Source organism: Lissotriton vulgaris, chromosome 5 (genome assembly GCF_964263255.1).
Source record: "Lissotriton vulgaris chromosome 5, aLisVul1.2, whole genome shotgun sequence".
Taxonomy (NCBI): Eukaryota; Metazoa; Chordata; class Amphibia; order Caudata; family Salamandridae; genus Lissotriton; species Lissotriton vulgaris.
Window position 1 is genome coordinate 790,747,349 of NC_141693.1, and position 19,595 is coordinate 790,766,943.

Genomic DNA, 19,595 nt, shown 5'->3' on the forward strand with positions numbered 1-19,595 from the left:
CAGGGAACATGGTAGGAAGTCAAGTTTAGTATGCCTGAACTCAGAATAATAAAATACTTCTTTTAGTAAAGTTTATTTTAATATCCTATGTTTGCAAATGCTACTTTTAGAAAGTTAGCATTTGCTTGCCTAACCATCTCGGCCCGCCTCTGCTCTTATGTGTATTTGCAGTCTGGTTTGTGTGAGTGACAGGGCTGGGGGAAGACAGGTGGTGCATAGAAAGATTACACCAGGATGGGTGGGGGGAGTGCCCCTTGACTCTGAATGGGTCTGTGCTCTCCCACCTCAATGCCGGCTCCGCCCCCTGGGGAGCGGCTGATGACTTTGCCCTACACCTTGTAAGAATAGAGGGGAAGACCGTCAACAGAGTACTCCTGGACTGTACTTGTCATCACAATGCTGGCTCCACCTCCTGCGGAGCGTCTGCGGGGCCTGCCCTGCTCACTGAAAGGAAAACCTAGACTTATTTATTTTATTTATTTATTTGATTTATATAGCGCGTAATCACCCCGGGGTCTCTAAGCGGTTTACCAGGTATATACCAATCAAATTCTACAGCCAATCATCAAATTACAGCACACCCCATGCTTGCTGGAAAAGCACTGTTTTTAGTTTTTTTCGAAAAGGCAACAAGTTGGATTCTTTGCGCAGTTCGGTTGGTAAACTATTACAGACAGCTGGAAAGATGTTAGAAAAAGCACGACCACCCAGGGTGGATAATCTGAAACGCGGTTGAGTTAGCAGGGTAGCATCTGAAGAACGCAGCCGCCTACCAGGTTTGTATGGGGCCAAACGGGCTTTGATGTAGCTTGGCGCCTTTCCATACAGGACTTTGTGCGTAATGCAAAGCCCTTTGAACAAAACCCTCTGTTTGACCGGTAACTAGTGGAGTTCACGCAATAGAGGAGAAGCATGCGTTCTCTGAGGTTTATTGAAAATCAATCTTGCAGCATCGTTCATAACAATTTGCAGACGGTTCAGATGTTTTTGCATATAGTGAGTTGCCATAGTCCATCCTGGCTAGGATCATGGCAGAAACAGCCCGTCTTAGGGTGGCAAAGGACAAGAGTGAGGAAATTTCCATTAGTTGTCGAAGGAGGCCTACACACGTGCCCACCACCCCGAGACTTGCTTTTGCATCGTCAGACTCCCATCCAAGGAAATGCCCAGGCTTTTCACTACTGCTGCAGGTTCTGGAGGCGCTCCTAGTTCTAATGGCCAGAACTGATCGTTCCAGGGGTTGCCCATGATGGTAATTGGCAACACCTCGGTCTTGTCTGGATTGATTTTCAAAGAGTTCAAAGACATCCAATTAGCTGTGTATCTTAGGATATTCTGCATTCTTGCGTGTGCACCCGGACAATCCTCCATTTGGATGATACTTTGGGTGTCGTCAGCATAGTTGTAGATTTGACAGTCCATCTGGTTAAGAGCCGAAATCAGGGGTTGTAAATAAACATTAAATAGAAGAGGGGAAAGAGCAGAGCCCTGTGGTACACCACAGGTAATCGGCACTGTGGTTGAAGATAAGTCCGCCAGTTGAACTCTCTGAGTTCTCCCTTGGAGAAAAGAGGAGAGCCAGACAAGTGCTGTGCTCTGGATGCCTAAGTCCCTCAAACGCAGCAACAATTGACTATGACAAACGGTGTCAAAAGCCGCGGAGAGGTCTAATAGCACCAGGGCCCCAGGGAGTTTCTTGTCAGCTCTATTCCTTAACTCATCCAGGATGGATAGCATCATTAGCTCCATGCTGTGATGCGCACGGAACCCAGCCTGGTTTTGCTCGAGTAAGACATTTTTCTCCAGATGGTCTGCGAGATACGTAAGGACTTGCTGCTCCAGAACTTTGGCCAAGAATGGTAACTGAGAAATAGGCCTAAAGGTTTTTAGATTCTTAACGTCCGCCCCAGTTTTTTTCAGTAGGGGGATCAACCGTGCCTCCTTAAAGGAGGATGGAACCAGTCCTATTTGTAGGGAGTTATTGAGGAGAGTCAAAACATCTTCCTCAATACCTGGCATGGCTAACTTAAAGACCTCCGGGGGACAAGGGTCGGCCCGGGAGCCAGATTTAACCCACCCCACAAGATTTGACAGTCTGTCCTTCGTAATCAAGGGCAGAGTGACCAAGGGGTTATCAACTGGACGAATGACCGGGACAGTCTGTAGAGGACAGTCCAAAATTGGGGTAGTAGCAATTTCTGATAAGAGGTCTTTAATCTTAGTGGAGAAATAGTCCTGAAATTTTTGGCAGTCTTCTTGCTTAAACTCAGGACTTTGCTCCTTATTTTTCCTGAGTTCCGTAAGGACCTTAAGAATTTCTTTCTGTGGGTCCGAAGCTCTAGAAATCCTGTCCTCATAGAACTCAGCTTTCCTTACCAAAATAGCATGTTTATAGGAAGCGAGCTCCTGTATGTAAAGACTCCGTGCAATGAGGCTGTAGTCCTTCCGCCATGCTCTCTCAGATTTACGTAGAGCCCTCTTTTTTCCCTAAGAAATTCATTGTACCACGGGGCCCCAGCTCCTCTATCTACCATCTTCATCCTTCGAGCTGGTGCCACGAGATCCACTACCCTTTTCAGTTTATCTGTTAAATCATTACAGATAATTTCTGGATTATCTTCCATCTTATTAGTATGAGGACGAGCTAGGAGATGAGGTACCATTTCATCCCCGTTTATATGTTTCCATTTCCTCACAACCTTCCATCCTGCTCCGGACTTCCCCTTCTGTTCATCAACCGATATCATGCCTTTCACTAGATAGTGGTCTGACCATGCACAAGGCTGCGCAACTACTGGGCCATGATCCCGGCCATGTTCTGAGGTTGTTATCCAAACGAGATCCAGGGTATGGCCCTTCTTGTGTGTAGGGCCATTACCCTCTGAACTAACCCAAAGGACCTAAGCGCCTCATCTATCTGCTTGGCTTGGCCTTCTTTGGGGGACTTTTCCCAATGGAAATTTAAGTCACCCATGATATTTACGTTATTGTAACGTGATCGAACATCCTGGACCAATTCCAAATCACAAAACTCAAGAGCTGTGATGGACTATGCAAAGGCCCCCCTGGCCTGAACGAACAAAAGAAATGGTGTATAAAAAGAGGAGCTCCGCTCCTACCAAATTAGATCCTGTTTTGACCACGAAGAACCTCTGCCCGACTAGAAGGACCAGGAGAAGCTGAAGGAGGAAAGACTGTCTCTGATCTAGGAGACTGGCCTGCAGTTGGTGCCTTGCTGAGAAAGGAGAGGAAAAGACCAGAAAGGACTTTGTAGACTTGTGCCTGAAACTATCTCCAAGGGCTTGATCTAAGCTTGCCCCCTGAACTGAACCCCAGGACCAGTGGGTTCAATTCTGCCTGTGCTCATCTGCAGCTGGGCCCTTGTGTTCTATTCCCTCGCCGGAGCCGTGACTCGGGTGCCCCCGCCCCTCCTAAGGTTGTTACAGCTCGGAGCCTGGCCGCCCCTGACCACTGAGAGCCCCGCTCGAGTTCGAGTCGCTCTCTCCCCGCTGGGCCGGGCCGCCCGCTCTCCTGTCATCTCGCCTGCTACGGAGCGCATTGTGCGCCTCTCACCCTCTCCCGCCGGAATCTGCACGGAGCGCATCTAATAGCCTCGGACGGTCCGTATGCCGATACGTACCTGACTGTCTCACTTTGCCCTCCTGCATACCAAGGTCCGTGCCTCACCTCAAGAAGAGCCTCTAGTACGTCCGGTACCAGAGGCCCGGTGCTGTACCCGCCTGCCTAAGAACGCAACGCCCCAGCCAGATCCACAGGTATGACCCGGCGTACTAAGAAAAAGTACGTTCCGCAGGCCTGAACGGTGCCTCACCCCGTGCGCGGCTCCAGAACCCTGATCGGCCGCAACCCTCTACCTTGTCCCGCTCACCCGCCTCGCACCTCGAGGGGGCTTCAAGCCGGATAAATCCTCGGAGAACCGCCGGTCCCGTCCCTCACCTGAGGCCGCGCCTGAAATGCCTCAGACACCCGCAACAAGGTACACTTGAACTCGATCCCGAGTTCACATCGGATCCAGGGTCCGCAACATTTGTTTTCCCTGTCGTCCGTCATTCACCAACGGGTCGCTTCAACAGCGCGAAGCGCGCATCAACCCCCAGCGTACCTTGCTGACAAGAACACTAAAGAACTTTTGCCTATTTAAAGTCTGGTGGTTTCATTCGCTAAACATTGTATATGGTCTTGTGATAATTCTGCAACTAAGTATTTTTATATAAAGCTACGTATTTTTGATACAAACCTCCAACTGGTGTCCATTTGTGGTGGGTCATTATATTTTACTGTATGTGGTCATAAATGCTTAACTCAAATATCGCCCTGAAGATTAGCCTTGTCTGCTCGCCCCACACTACCTAGAGGGTGAGAAAGGGTTATTTCTAAGGAGTAGTTCTCTTACCCTGACTAGAGGAGAGGGTCCCTGTTTGTCACAAGTGCATACCTGTGCCAACCAAAGACCCCCGAGTCTAACAGCCATTTTAGCTGCAGTTTCCTGGTGCTAAAGCGGCAATAATTTTATTGCAGGTCTTGATAATATCCCCTTTAGTGCTCTATGACCTGTATGTTTGCCATTATGTTGAAGGGGACCATGCTCACTGTTGTGAAATTCAAACACTGTTAGAATTACCTTATGCCACTGTTCTCATCTATCTTCAGTCACAGCACCTCGTAATGTGTGTCTTGAGGCAAAAGTGTTTAAGTGTGAGAACATGTATTTAATTTATTTTAATTCGGCTTTTCACAACCTTTATTTCAGGCCTCAAATTTTCATCTGAGCGTGAAGGAGCCCTGCTTGAAGGAAGGCTCTTTCTGAACAAGATGTGTTATCTCATGGAAAGCTGTGTGAACAATATTGTGAAGGAAATAGTTTAACATATTTTTTATGAGTGTGTCAACTCACAAAAAAGCAGAATGCAGTCCTGCGTATCTTCGGCTCAAGTAACAGTGAGGAGAGCTAAGTGAATTAGTGCATTTGGTGCCCAGAATTGTAGCAGGACACAGATTCTAAAACCAGCAAACTATGCTTCGCCTTGTAATCTTTCCGAGAATACTGCCTAAGAATTGAGCAGTACTTGTCGGGTGTAAAGTTTGAAAGAAAAATTAAAGTTACTCTATGGTTCTCTGTCAGTACTGTGTAATTATGATGAGGATTAACTTTGCAGACCAGCCTTAGCGGGTGTAATTTTGCAAAGGTTTTGGAGGATTAACGCTCACATTTACCATCTGCTATGAGAAGTTCCTAAATGTGAGCCAGGGGTAGGTGTAGGAAAGAGGTTTAACACCTTGGGTGCTCATGACGGCCACAGTAGGCGTGTGCTCATGACGGCCAGGAGCCATCCGAATGTTGCAGCTCCGCCCACGCGGTATTAATTCCCCCCTGTGCGAGGGAATTAATCAGTGGGTAGAGTTCGGACGTCTCCAGGCCGTCATGAGCACACGCCCACCGTGATTTATGATGGCTGGAAGGCGTCCTAAGTACGGGAGCGCCACACTCAGCCCTCCCCCCACCTCGCACCACAGCGGAATTTGCAGCGCAGCGAAGGGGTTAATAAAATCAGGTCTGTGCCCACTTGTTATCAGGCAGAGTGCAATTCGCAATGCAATTCTGCTCCACCTGACTGGTAAATGTACTATAAGTAGGATAATAGAAACAGATGTACTACCACACAAATTACTTAATTTTTTGTTTCATCTGATATGATTCTGTCCAATCTCAGGTGAGTGGGAGTATATGTAAGTAAATGCACAGTTGAGTATGGGCTCTAATATGTATGTGGGTGGTCATCAGTAAGGGAACTCACTTTTGCCTATTGAGGGTTGTACATGACACTGTGGACATTCCTGGGCACATGCTAGCTAATCTTAACACGATAAGAGTTCATTAATGATGTATTATGGCCATTCTTTTGGACATGTTGGCATATTTGCCATACTTATGGCCTATAATGGCATAGGGTGAGTGTCTTACTTGGGCATAATGATGGGCCACTGGTGTACTATAGTGAGCATTCCTGAAAGCAATTTGGCCATCTCTGACATAATATTCGCCTATTAATGTGATACATGCTGAGGGCAGTCTGTCCAACTGTTGAGATGGAAAAGTACCTTACATGTTAGTAGAAGTGACCCCTGCCCTGAGTGCCCCAGTGACTGTGATATCCTTGGTAACAATTTGTGGTCATGAGCAAAAATGGATTATGTGTTTGCTCCATGACCTAGACCTGTCTCATGGAGAGCAGTTTGGTTAGACCAGGAGGCGTACACTATGCACTATCCTCATAGTGGTGGAGGATTACTGCCCTCACTGTGAGCTGAGTAGCAGCAGACCGTTTTTATAGTGAGTGATCAAGTAATATGGCCAGGCTTTCTGACCTGTATCATGAGAGTGGGGTCTACTGGCCCACTCATAGATGTTCTGCTGCTGTGTGCTCCTCTCAAACTTGGTCTACATCAGGGACGATATAGAGAAAGCACATGCATGTGTGAAGTGCACCATGCTGGCATGTGCATGGGACTGCGAGTGCTATAATACACGGGGTCAGCATGTGCAGTGTGAGGGTGCCACACTAGTATGTGCTTTCGCAAAGGAGAACTACAATACGTGGAGACAGGGCATGCATTTTTGTGTGCCTCAAGTGATACAGCTTATGGAAGGCAACACACATTTATGCATGCAGTGCTAAGGATGTAGGTCCCTGTGAGGGGTAAAGTGCATGAGGGCTTGTGGTGTCCCTATTGGGAGCCCTATGGCCTCCTGGAGGAACATGTGGAGATAGAGGACCCTCCCCCCCGAGGGCAGATTTGTGGATTGTTGCAGTCCTGGGAGCTGGGTGGGACAAGCACACTGGCGTAAGGAGAAGCCAGACTCTTCAATACGCTTCAGCAGAGTTATTTGATTCTGAAAGAAGTCACTGGTGAAAGGTGCCTGAATTCATCTCAGGAAGGAGATGTCACTCATACATGAGTCATGGAGAGCAGGGCTGGGGGCCTTTGTAATCTTTGTAACACATATCAAGAAGGCTTATGTCCAGGTGTGGCCCTCCATCCACTACAATGGCCAAAGCTTGAAGCCAACAAGTATGGAGACACTTCTGATGTAATAGACGGCTCTCAGGAGGAAGACTTGAACAAAGGAGTGTGCACGTGAAAGAGGGCAATGCCCAAAACATGAACTTCAAACAGACACTAAATCACATTTGTGCCTGGAAATGGATTATAAAAAGGGGAGCTTTAGACTCACAAATTGTGAAACTGAAGATGTACATCGGTGTGGAGAAGCTCAACACAAATTTTGCCTGTTGTGATCAGGATTGGGGAATAGAGGTCTTTTAAACTCCCATGCTGGGTGAGGAGACATAACTAAGGAGAATCAAGAACACTTGCCTTGAGCCTGTAGCACAAATTTCTTAGCACACGTTGAATCGAGCATACAATTTAAGTCTAACAGTCAATAAATGCATTTAGATCCAAGAAATTGGCCCGTGCTCAGGAATTCTTTCATTCTTATATTCTTTTTTGTTTCTTGTTGGACTCTTTTCATGCTTCTGTAGCCAACGTGTTTCACCTTATAGGGGGTACGCAAAGACTTCTTCAGAGCTACAAAACAATAACAGTTCACTCTCATCACATTGTCTCTGTATAAGATCTTTGTGACATAGCTGTTATCTCATAGTTTATAAAATTCTAAAATCGGCCCGTGAATAGTTACATGAATTAGTGAACATGCATAAAAACTATTCACTGTAACAAGAAACTCCAAGTAGGGCATTCCTCATAAGTATTCAGAAAAGGGGGTGGTGATGGACAGAGTATCTGAATTAAACAGAACACTCATACCCAGTCAACAGATCAGGGCTTGATCCATCACCGTTTTTTAGCTCACTGCACCATCCCAGCTCAGAACCTGGCTACATGCAAATTAGTCTGTCCCTGGCCCAGTGCATCATGGGAACAGGGCAGACCAAACTACCAAGCCAATTCTTATACTGGGAAGGAAACAAGCTTCCGGGGACCGGTTTCTGGCATTACAGCCGTCTTCGGCCCGGCTTGCTTGAATCCTGATGGTGCAATGAGCAAGGGACTCACATCTGAGTATACCCTTCCACGCTTATGGTGGACAAAACGATTCAGAAAAGGGGGTGGTGATGGACAGAGTATCTGAATTAAACAGAACACTCATACCCAGTCAACAGATCAGGGCTTGATCCATCACCGTTTTTTAGCTCACTGTACCATCCCAGCTCAGAACCTGGCTACATGCAAATTAGTCTGCCCCTGGCCCAGTGCTTCTTGGGAACAGGGCAGACCAAACTACCAAGCCAATTCTTATACTGGGAAGTAAACAAGCTTCCGGGGACCGGTTTCTGGCATTACAGCCGTCTTCGGCCCGGCTTGCTTGAATCCTGATGGTGCAATGAGCAAGGGACTCACATCTGAGTATACCCTTCCACGCTTATGGTGGACAAAATGATTCAGAAAAGGGGGTGGTGATGGACAGAGTATCTGAATTAAACAGAACACTCATACCCAGTCAACAGATCAGGGCTTGATCCATCACCGTTTTTTAGCTCACTGCACCATCCCAGCTCAGAACCTGGCTACATGCAAATTAGTCTGTCCCTGGCCCAGTGCATCATGGGAACAGGGCAGACCAAACTACCAAGCCAATTCTTATACTGGGAAGGAAACAAGCTTCCGAGGACCGGTTTCTGGCATTACAGCCGTCTTCGGCCCGGCTTGCTTGAATCCTGATGGTGCAATGAGCAAGGGACTCACATCTGAGTATACCCTTCCACGCTTATGGTTGACAAAACGATTCAAAAAAGGGGGTGGTGATAGACAGAGTATCTAAATTAAACAGAACACTCATACCCAGTCAACAGATCAGGGATTGATCCATCACCGTGTTTTAGCTCACTGCACCATCCCAGCTCAGAACCTGGCTACATGCAAATTAGTCTGTCCCTGGCCCAGTGCATCATGGGAACAGGGCAGACCAAACTACCAAGCCAATTCTTATACTGGGAAGGAAACACGCTTCCGGGGACCGGTTTCTGGCATTACAGCCGTCTTCGGCCCGGCTTGCTTGAATCCTGATGGTGCAATGAGCAAGGGACTCACATCTGAGTATACCCTTCCACGCTTAAGGTGTACAAAACGATTCAGAAAAGGGGGTGGTGATGGACAGAGTATCTGAATTAAACAGAACACTCATACCCAGTCAACAGATCAGGGCTTGATCCATCACCGTTTTTTAGCTCACTGCACCATCCCAGCTCAGAACCTGGCTACATGCAAATTAGTCTGTCCCTGGCCCAGTGCATCATGGGAACAGGGCAGACCAAACTACCAAGCCAATTCTTATACTTGGAAGGAAACAAGCTTCCGGGGACCGGTTTCTGGCATTACAGCCGTCTTCGGCCCGGCTTGCTTGAATCCTGATGGTGCAATGAGCAAGGGACTCACATCTGAGTATACCCTTCCACGCTTATGGTGGACAAAATGATTCAGAAAAGGGGGTGGTGATGGACAGAGTAAGCATGGGCGAATTTTGCGGATCTCGCGTTCGCAAATTTTGCGGATTTGCGGATTCGCAATCCGCAAAATCCGCAAATTCCCGCGAATTTGCGGATTTTTTTTTTTTTGTGTTCGCAATTGTTTCTGCCAGTTCGCGAGGATTTGGTACTAGTTCGCAATTGCGAACTTACTTGTCGGCTCGCAACGGTCGCGACTATGTTGTTTCTACGTCTGGTTCATCATCACAGCCTCCCAGCACCCTCTGTTTTACCACTGGCACCCTCTCTTTGACCCATGCCACCCTCTGTTACATCAATGCCACCCTCTGGTTCATCATCACTGTAGAAGATGGGGGGGAAAAGCAAGCCCACCTGCCCTGCTTGAACTGACATGAATTAATTTGGGGTTAGTTTATTAACAACACCTGCCCTGCCCCAACTGACAATAATGAATTAGGGGCTAATTAATGTGTCACTGAAAGAATTTAAAGTTCCAGCCTGGCACCTGCTTGTCTGCTCCTTTAGCTGTAAATCAGGACCTTTGTGGCATACAGTTAAGGTCAGAGCAGGGTCACACAATAGTTGCAAGCAGGCAACCGAATTCTGGAGGGCCCCCTCAGGAAGCACTACAAAGAATCGTTACAAATCATGAGGTTGACCTTTTGCACCTGCTCATTGCTTTTGCTTTTGCTGAAATCGTTTTTCGGTTTTTTTCGCGCTATTCGCGGGGCGCGGCGTCGTGCGAAACCGACCGCGGAAGCCGCCAATTCGTGCGAATGAGCATTTTATTTTTTTGCGGCTTGTTGTTTCGCGAGTTTTTTTGCAGTATTCGCGAGCCGCTTGCAGCGCAACACGCGAATTTACCCCAAGGTCGAGTACGGGCGCGGCCATTTTGTTTGCGTGACGTATTTCCGTTTCCGCCCGCTATGTATAATCTCGCGCAGTAAGCGCATTGCGAGTAGAGGTTCGCACGAGATCGCGCGGGAAATCTAGAGGTTCGCACGAGATCGCAAGGAAAATCTCGTGCGAACTTACTTTTGCGCTCGTGAACGGGCGCCGGCCATCTTGTTTTTCATTCATTTCCTGTGTCTGGGCATGGTGTTTAATCCTCTTGGTATCTTTGCCATCCTTTGCTTGTTTTCAGTTTTTTTTTTACGATTTTGCTTCTTATCTATCCCTCTCTTTTCCTAGCTGTATATTTTTGTCTTTTCTGCTATTTTTCTTTACTTTTAAACTACTTTTTTAAACTCTTTTCTTTTCTTCTTCCCTATCCTATTCTTTCTTAATTTTCTACTTCTTCCTACCTTACCTGCCCAGACCATGGTCAAGCCAGGCGCCGTGAAGCTGCCCAGGCACTTGAGGGCCGCAGCGGCGGCGGGGAGTAGTGCTGGACCCAGTGGCAGGACAGCATGCGGGAGATTGAGGGGGGAGCAGGTGACGCGACGGGAGATCTTCAGCCCGGAGGAAGTGGGCGCGCTGGTCTACTTCGTCCAGCGCCGCCTGCCCAGGACCATCGCGGGAGGCGGCAGGATCGCGGCCGGCGGCTACAACATGCGGGAGCGCCGGAAGCGGTGGGAGAAGGTGTGCTGGGCCATATCCCACCTCTACGGGGTCCAGCGCACCTACAGCCAGGTCACCCATCGCTGGACGGACCTCCTGGACCGCGAGCGCGACCTGCTGGACCAGCTCGGCTTGGAGATCCCCGGGCTTGGTGAGTAGTAGTAGCCATTTAATCACTCACTACTATGATGTTTTCTCCTGCTCTGTGTTGTTGTATTGCAAATATTTGTTTTTTACATGGAGCAAGCCAATAATGCCGCTGATGACGATTACATTGTAGTTAAATTATATTTCAAAATCTTCTGTGCATTTCAGGTGCACTGCTCTCCTTCTCAGTGGCGTTGCTACTATGCTTATTTGTTTTCTATTTCGTGGTCTCATTGGCCTGAGTAACTATTATGTATGAGTGTACTTTACAGAACTGCGTAATGCTAGACACTAGGGGGCAGATTACATTTACAAGCCCCTTGCGCCACGTTTACGTTGCCTTGCGTGACGCAACAGCGGCGTAAACGTGCCGCATCCCTGCGAGTCATTTACAGCATGACGCATCTAGGGAGATGCGTCATGTTATAAAGCCATGGGCCTGCACCACAATGGGTGCGTTCCTAGTACGCAGGGTGGGCGGTCCAGCGGCTGTGCGCCTCGCAAAATTGCCTGCGTGAAATGTACAAGATTTAACGCAGGCACTTCTGCGACGCTGCTACGTCAATTCAATTCCTTATGTCTGCTCGAAGCAGGCGAAAGGACTGACACAGCATGTTAAGTATTGGGTGGCCCTGAGCATTACTGGAGTTGCATTGCGTTGGCGACGTGACTCCAGCGATGCGCCGCTCTTACGTGACGAGATGCCTCACGCAAGTGCCTACCCTTGCGCCAGGGCGCGCCGCATTGTAAATGAGGCACATCTGCCGTGTCGCAAGGGTAGTTTTGCGTGACGCATTTGATCTGGCGCATCTCTGGAGATGCGCCAGAACGCGTAAGTAAGTATGCCCCTAAGGGGCAGAATTGCAATTACCGTTGCATCCCTGCAAAGTAGCAGGGATGCGCCATTAATTGTGCGGCCCGCTACCACCACCAAACATGGTGCGCCGTATTTGCAATGCGGCGCACCATGGGCCCAAAACGTCACCGAAGCTTTACTGCTGGAGTTGCGTCGCAACGATGGCGCAGCTCCATCAATGCTCTGGGGTACCCTATCTCCCCAATGCTGGGTCAAGCCGTACGTCTGCTTCAAGCAGGTGCAGGGTTTGTGTGACGCATCATTGTCCTAAAGGTGACTGATTGATATTTTGTAGATTTCCCTCAGCCACTATTAGGATGTGTTCCAGCGCAGGAATGCCCTCCCTTGCGCCGGAACGCCCCCTGATGGCGCAGGGCTTTATAACGGGATGCATCTCCCAAATGCGTCACGTTGTTATAATATTATACGCCGCACCATGGCGCCCTTTTTTGTTTAGCTGCTGCGTCACAAAAGTCACGCAAGAACGGCGCAAAAGAGCCGCAAGGGCTTAAATCTGCCCCTTCCTTTGTAACCCTGACAATAAGAAAAATAGTGGCGGTGGATTGATAGTTTGACTATTTAAATGACTGGTAATGTAGCAGGCAACTGTTAGTGTTGTCACTGATCTGACTGAAATCACAATGGAGTTTGTCTGTCACTTTGCGTCTTGCCTGCGGACTGCTGCCTGCCAGTCCTAGGTGAACGTTTCAGTACTTTGTTTAGTGAGTTACGTGACTTTCGAAGTCACAGGTCCACAAATAAATGAAAAGTAACCATAATCAATATAATTTCGCAGAAATATTTTGTTATTGTTCTTTTGAAATGTTTGATTTGGTTGACATTGACAAGCAACAATCATCCATGTTTTCTGTTCTTTCTTTCATGTTGTACGTCAGCTCCCCCCAGGGGCGAGAGGGGGACACAGGAGCAGCAGGCGGCGGATGCTGTTCATCAACAGGGCCAGGATCGGGCAGGCGAGGGCTCCTCTGCTGGCCCCAGTAAGTTTTCATTTTAGACTAGTACCTATTTTTCCTAGCGTTCCTCATTTGACTTTTTTCAAAATTGTCTTTGCTCTTCTTGTAGACTGTATCTAAATTCTTATCCTGCCTCTACTATGACTCCCTGTGGTATTACTAGATTATTCTTATTAGTCTGTCTGTGTAGCTAACTAAGATTGCACGGTTGGCGAAACTCCCATGATTCTAGTCAGCAATAGCTCTATCAACTTAGTGCAGTCCTCTGGGATTGTCCATAATGTCTTTTGAAGTGTTCTATCTGGACTCATGCTTGCAAAAATTGCAAAACCTTTCGCTCAGTCACTCTAGTCTGGACCAAAAAACACAGATTGTATTTAAGTTTAAAAGCTTTATTAAAAGTAAACACATTTATTAAAATGAAGTCATAATAAAACTAAACGTTTAACTGATAATGGAAAAGTGGTTAGTGCTGACGATTAATTGAAGACATTTCTTGTGGTCGAGCCGAGCTCTCACCTGGTTTCAACTTGATCTTGTTGTTAGAAGTCCATCTTCTGTCTGTGTGGAGAAAAATGGTGCGTGTTAAAAAAACAGCCTTCATCAGTTGTGCCAAAAAGTGCAGCAAGACAACCTTCCCTGGAAAAAGGGACATTTTTTTAACTTTAACGTAGACAGTCACAAATTACATTGTTTTCACATGTCTTCATTCCTAGACCAAATACTAGTGACTAGTGAGTGCTTTATTCTAACATTCTTAAATGTACTTTGTAGGTGGAACATCTGGTGGCGGGGCCAGTGTGGAGGTGGTGGTGCTCGACACGGAGGCAGAGGGCGATTCTTCAGGGGAGGAGGCGGCGGCGGGAGCTGTGAGAGTTGAGACGGTGGTGGTGGCGGCCAGAGGTAAGCTCTTATATATTCCTTACTTATTGAGATTGAAGACTAGCTGGGAAGGCAAGAATATGAGATGCATGGCTGGGTGAATGATGAAGCAATGATGGGTGGAAGGACAACAGCCTGGGTGGGTGACACAGAAACTGTATGTGTCCATATACCTGGATCATGCTACTATCTGACTCTTAGATAGCATATGTGTATCTAGAGCAGGGGTACTCCTAGTACGGCCCGCGGGCCGGTGGTGGCCCGGCAAGCCTTCGTTGGCGGTGCGCAGACCTTGCAGACAATCACTGCTCCCCCGGCCCCCACAGAGCAGAGGCTTTTTTGTATTTCACCTGTTAGCGCCCCTGCATCTCCACTCTGACAATCACTGCTCCCCCGGCCCCCACAGAGCAGAGTGGAGATGCAAGGCCACAAAGAGGTGAAATAGAACAAAGCCTCTGCTCTGTGGGGCCGGGCAAGCAGTGATTGTCAGGGTGGAAAAGCAGGGGCGCTAAAACAAACAAAGCCTCAATAATATGTTAATGGTCTTTTAAAGACCTGTTAAGTACTTTGGTGTTGTTGTCTGTGTGTGCGCGTTGAGGAAGCGGTCTCAACCCGGGCTGAAGGCTGACACAGATAGACACACACACAGTGAGATGACAGAGGGGGAGGGAGAGGGAGGGCAGGAGGGAGAGAGAGATGGAGGGAGGGCAGGAGGGAGAGCAGGAGGGAGAGAGATGTATGTAAATGCTGGGTCTGGTGGCTCAGTGGATGAGGGCATCTGCTGCAGGGACCTGTGTGCAACCTCATGGTCACAAGTTATCGTTTTGCTTTAGCCCCGCCCCCTCTGACTCCGCCCCCACCAGTGCGGCCCTCGGCCCCAAACTACACTGTAAATGTAGCCCCTGAGAGAAAGTTTGTGAGTACCCATGATCTAGAGAGAGTAGACGGTCAGTGGATGAACTAAGTGTAACTTTGAAGAGCATGTAACACTGCACCCGCACGTCCGTTCCAGTGTAGGAAAGGCAAGGAAAAGAACTTTTAATTTTGTCCAAATACTACCATAAATAGTAGCAGTAGTTTGTATTGCAAGCACTGCATAGATCCGGTTATTATGGTGGCCACTCCCTACCTCTCTTAATAAGTTTAGTAGTACTCAGTCATTCATGTGTGGATGTATCACTGGTCACTCAATAAAAAGCAAAGCACCTAAAGTCATCCCATATATAAGCAAAAACATCCCATGTGAAGTGATAGATAATCAGATTATTTATCTTCTTCAATTTTCCATTTCTAGTACTCATTTCCACTGTAGGGTGAAAGTTAAATTAATTAAGCAGTAGCCCTTGAGTTGTAACAGAGTATTCTCAGTGCCACCCGTAATAGAAAAGTAAGAGCTTCACCACCTGCATGTACTGGACGGGTACAGTAACGCAACGGCAACGCAAGTCTAGGTCACTCCTCATGGCGTGCGTCTCTTTTTCTCGGGTGCAAGTTTACTGCGCTGGCATTATGCCGGCTTGCAGAAAATAACGTACCAATTTTCCAAAACAAGAGATAAGAAGAAGAATAAGACTGGTGTACTTTCATAGTCGACTCCAATGGAAGTCCACAGTGCTCGTAGAATTTGTTCCTTAAACTCCCACTAATGTTAGAGCAAGGATGAAGAAGTGTGAGGTTAGATAGATACTGGCCTCAATAGTTATGTAATGCGCTTGCAAGTTGCTAGTTGTACTGCAGCACAAATTTCTGCTGAATGATTGAGTTAATCTTAAAGAGCATTGGTTACAGACTATGTCTTTCTTTCTTCATATAGGTTCTCCTTCCAAACGAACAAGGAGGAAGGAGCTGGCTAGAGCGGCCCGGCAACGGAGGATCGAGGCCACTGTTGCGGAATATCGGCGGCTGGTGGCCCTGGAGGACGTGGAAAGTGTGCAGTCGACAACTACAACAACGTCGTCTGCATCGGCCTCCGTGGCCCCACGGGCTGCCACCCAGCACAGTGGTCCACCCAGACTGAGCCGGGCTGCCAAAGGCAAACGCCACCGCCGAGCAGCAAGGCCAACAGCTGCCTCTCACAGGCATTGCACCTGCAAGGCAGTGAAGGCACGCCTGCGCCGCACTACCCTGATGGTGTCCCGCCTTCAGCAGGAGCTCGCCTTGCTCCGCGAGGAGCATGATGCCCTGGCCCAAAAAGTTAACAGCATCCACCCATAGTGTCCCTTGCCCCTTTTTTAGAGACTTTTGGGGGGTGGGAATTGGGAGTTGGGTTTTTGGGGACTTTTGAAGGACAATCGTTGGGGTTAGGGAGGGTCTTGCGGGAGATTATTTTGTTAGGGATATAAATATACTTTTTCAAACTTTATCTGAGCATACCTGTTTTTTACTGCTTGCCTGGTGGGTGGGGGTTTAACGTTGACTGTTTTCCTGAAAGTTTAGTTCCATTTTCTTCCTTTAAGTGTAAATGCCCAAATGTTTTCAACACTAAGTGCCTCTCACAGACTAAGTGAAGTGAATCCAAGAGTCCTAGGACTTTAGTAGTACTACCTTCAGTCTCTCGTCTCTCGTACTAATACTCCATTATACCCCCAAACCACCAAACGCTTATCTTACCTGTAATTTGTGTTTGAAAGTAGGGCTAGACCCAGGGCTGGCTCCACGGGAAACACCGAATAACGTTGGCAATCTTGGTCGGATAAAATTTCCTCATAGCGGTGGTACTAGTGGTGTGACACAGTGGCAGTTGCATGCCTATGAAAAAAAAGAAAATGAAATCTGGTTTGTCCTCCTGAGCAATTCAACGGTACAACTGAGAATATAGCAGGTGACAGAAGTACAGTAGAGCAGTGCCACATTGTAGCCTAACAAATGGTAAAGTATAACTACTAATTCGGTTGAAGTTCTTTCACATTAGCAATGGTTCTTTGTCAAGCAGAGTAAGAATATATCATCGACAACTGTGGAAAGAAAGAATGCGACAGTACAGGGCCTGTGTGGAATTATTGATAACGATATTCAACATAAGGTCTCTGTAGCCAGATACCCGAGAGCGTTGCTGGTCACTATAAATCCATTCACAACAACACTCAATGGGGTTGGTCTGGAAGGTGTCAGGTTTACTCCCCGTGATCCAGTCGATGCAAATATGGTTCCACCTCCAAATGTCACCAACACCCAGAAGTGTAAACACAGGGTGTTCGAGGCATTAGGCGGGGGAGAAAAATAACAAACTAAAATAAAAAATGTGGGATGGGTAAAGGTAGGGTCAGCAGGGAAAGGATACCTGTAACAGAAGACAAGACAGGCATCAGTGAAGTGCTGTCCTAACATACAAGGGTACTCTCATATAGTCTCACTAAATAGTCTGCAAGTCTCCCGCCTACTCATGGGAAATGTAGTTTCATAGTACGGTAGGCGCTTAGGGGCTGCGTAACCTGACAGAAGGTATAGTAGATAGAAAAGGAGAAATTGCTTTTTTTCTAGGTGTCCCCTCACTCACCAGGGTTGCCCCTTGGTGACATGCTTCATCATTGGGGCCATCCCAGTCCTCTACGGCCTGGGGCGTGCTGCGACTTGCGAATTACGTAGGAGCACTTACAAATGACTATGTGTGGTGCAGATGTGATAGTGGAGTGGACTAAGTGATGTGTTAAGGGATCAATGTAGAAGCCGAGAGAGAGCCAAGAAATGCAGTCACAGTCAGAGAAAAAGGCAAGGGATACTGTATCTATGTGGTTGTAGTGGTCCTGTTGGAAGTGGTAAGGAAGTTGCCCGCAGAAAAAAAATCCTCCTATTAGCGGCACTCCTCCATTGCAGCCGACGCTTCGTCCATCGATGTTGGTCACCAGAAGACACCCTGTCCACTGCCTGCCTGATGCTGAATTGTGGCTCACTACTGTGAAGCCTGACTCCATCCTTTTTTCCCCATTGCAGAGACTGAAACCCGGCCTGTAATTATTCAACGAAAAACAGGAAGTGATATAATATTACAACACCACTGATAAATAAATATAAGGTATGTAGGCTGTGGAGTGCAAAAAGTCACAATTTGTTTTTCCTAGTAGACAGTACAATGTTTTTGAAAGTGCGTACTCTGAGTCACCTTTTGAAGGATAAATAAGTATGGGCAAATTAATGTAGCGGATCTTGCCCCTCAAGCTAGGTGTACTGTAAACTGTGTTTTAGAACAAAATTAGATCTTCCTAGCAGTGCTCCCACCCAGACCCTTACTAAAGCCAGTCGCAAAAATGTAGAAGACCCCCAATCAAATCTCAAAAAACGAGGCCTAGCAGAAAACTGGTGACAAAACTTACTTTGAAAGTAAAAGTAGGCCGAAGTACCCTAATTACCCATTACCCACCGTGGATTGCATTCAAACCACTTGCAAGCAACCAAGCAAAAGTAGCCATAGCCAGCATCGCTCCAAGACTCGAAATCCCCCCCACTCAAACACATGCAATAGAAATACTGCTAACCCTAACGAACTCTAAGTTAAGAATAGTGGCAAAGGCTTTCTTTAACTATGCCAAATCCCCCCTTTCCCACCATGGATTTTCTTCAAATGACTTGCAACCAAAATTACACATTCTCACGAGTGCTCTAAGACCCCAGAACTCAGTTTGAAAAATCTAGAACACCCCGAAACACATGCAATCCTGCTGCTAGGGCTAACCCTAACGAACCCTAAGTTACAAAAAGTGCCAAAACTAAAGGCTTTTCCGCGCGGATTTTGTCCCAACCACTTCTACCCGGTATTAGACCTTCCCAGGAATGCCCCAAGACCCGGCAACCCACCCGCCAAGAAGCGTAACACCCCCAAACAGGCCAAAAGCAAAATCTCATACTTGCAATATTTCTGGGCCTTCGGTCCAAACGCGCTGCGTAGCTAGGCCATAAGTCGGGGTTGGCACGACGGATTTCCTGAAAAGCAAATGCAATCAAGATTAGAGTGTCCCAGCAGAGCTCCCAGACCACGAAACTCACCCGCAAACAGACGGAACCCCCCCTAAGAGCACCTCAAAGGCAAGCAAGTCATCAAAAACACAAAAAAAATTCCGCCTGGGATTTGGTCCAAAACACTTTTATCCGGTATTAGAGCTTCCAAGCAATGGCCCCAGAGCCGTCAACCCAGGAGAAAACGAGTAGAAGACCCCCAAACAGCCAAAGAGCAAAAGTACAAAAATGGGGACTTAGTCAATTTTTCACAAATTTCCCAAATCACTCCGCGCGCGCTCTGCAGCTAGGCCCTAAGTCCCCTCTGCCACCATGGATTTGCTTCAAACCTCTTGCAAAGTAAAGTATATATAGCCAGCAGTGCTCCCAGACCACGAAACTCACCCACAAACACCAGGAAGCCCCCCAAACAGGCCCCCGAAAACGCTACATAGAGCAAAATGTCAGAAATAGCCAAAAAAAATCGGCCTGGATTTTGTCCCAACCACTTCTACCCGGTATTAGACCTTCCCAGGAATGCCCCAAGACCCGTCAACCCACCCGCCAAGAAGCATAACACCCCCAAACAGGCCAAAAGCAAAATCTCATACTTGCAATATTTCTGGGCCTTCGGTCCAAACGCGCTGCGTAGCTAGGCCATAAGTCGGGGTTGGCACGACGGATTTCCTGAAAAGCAAATGCAATCAAGATTAGAGT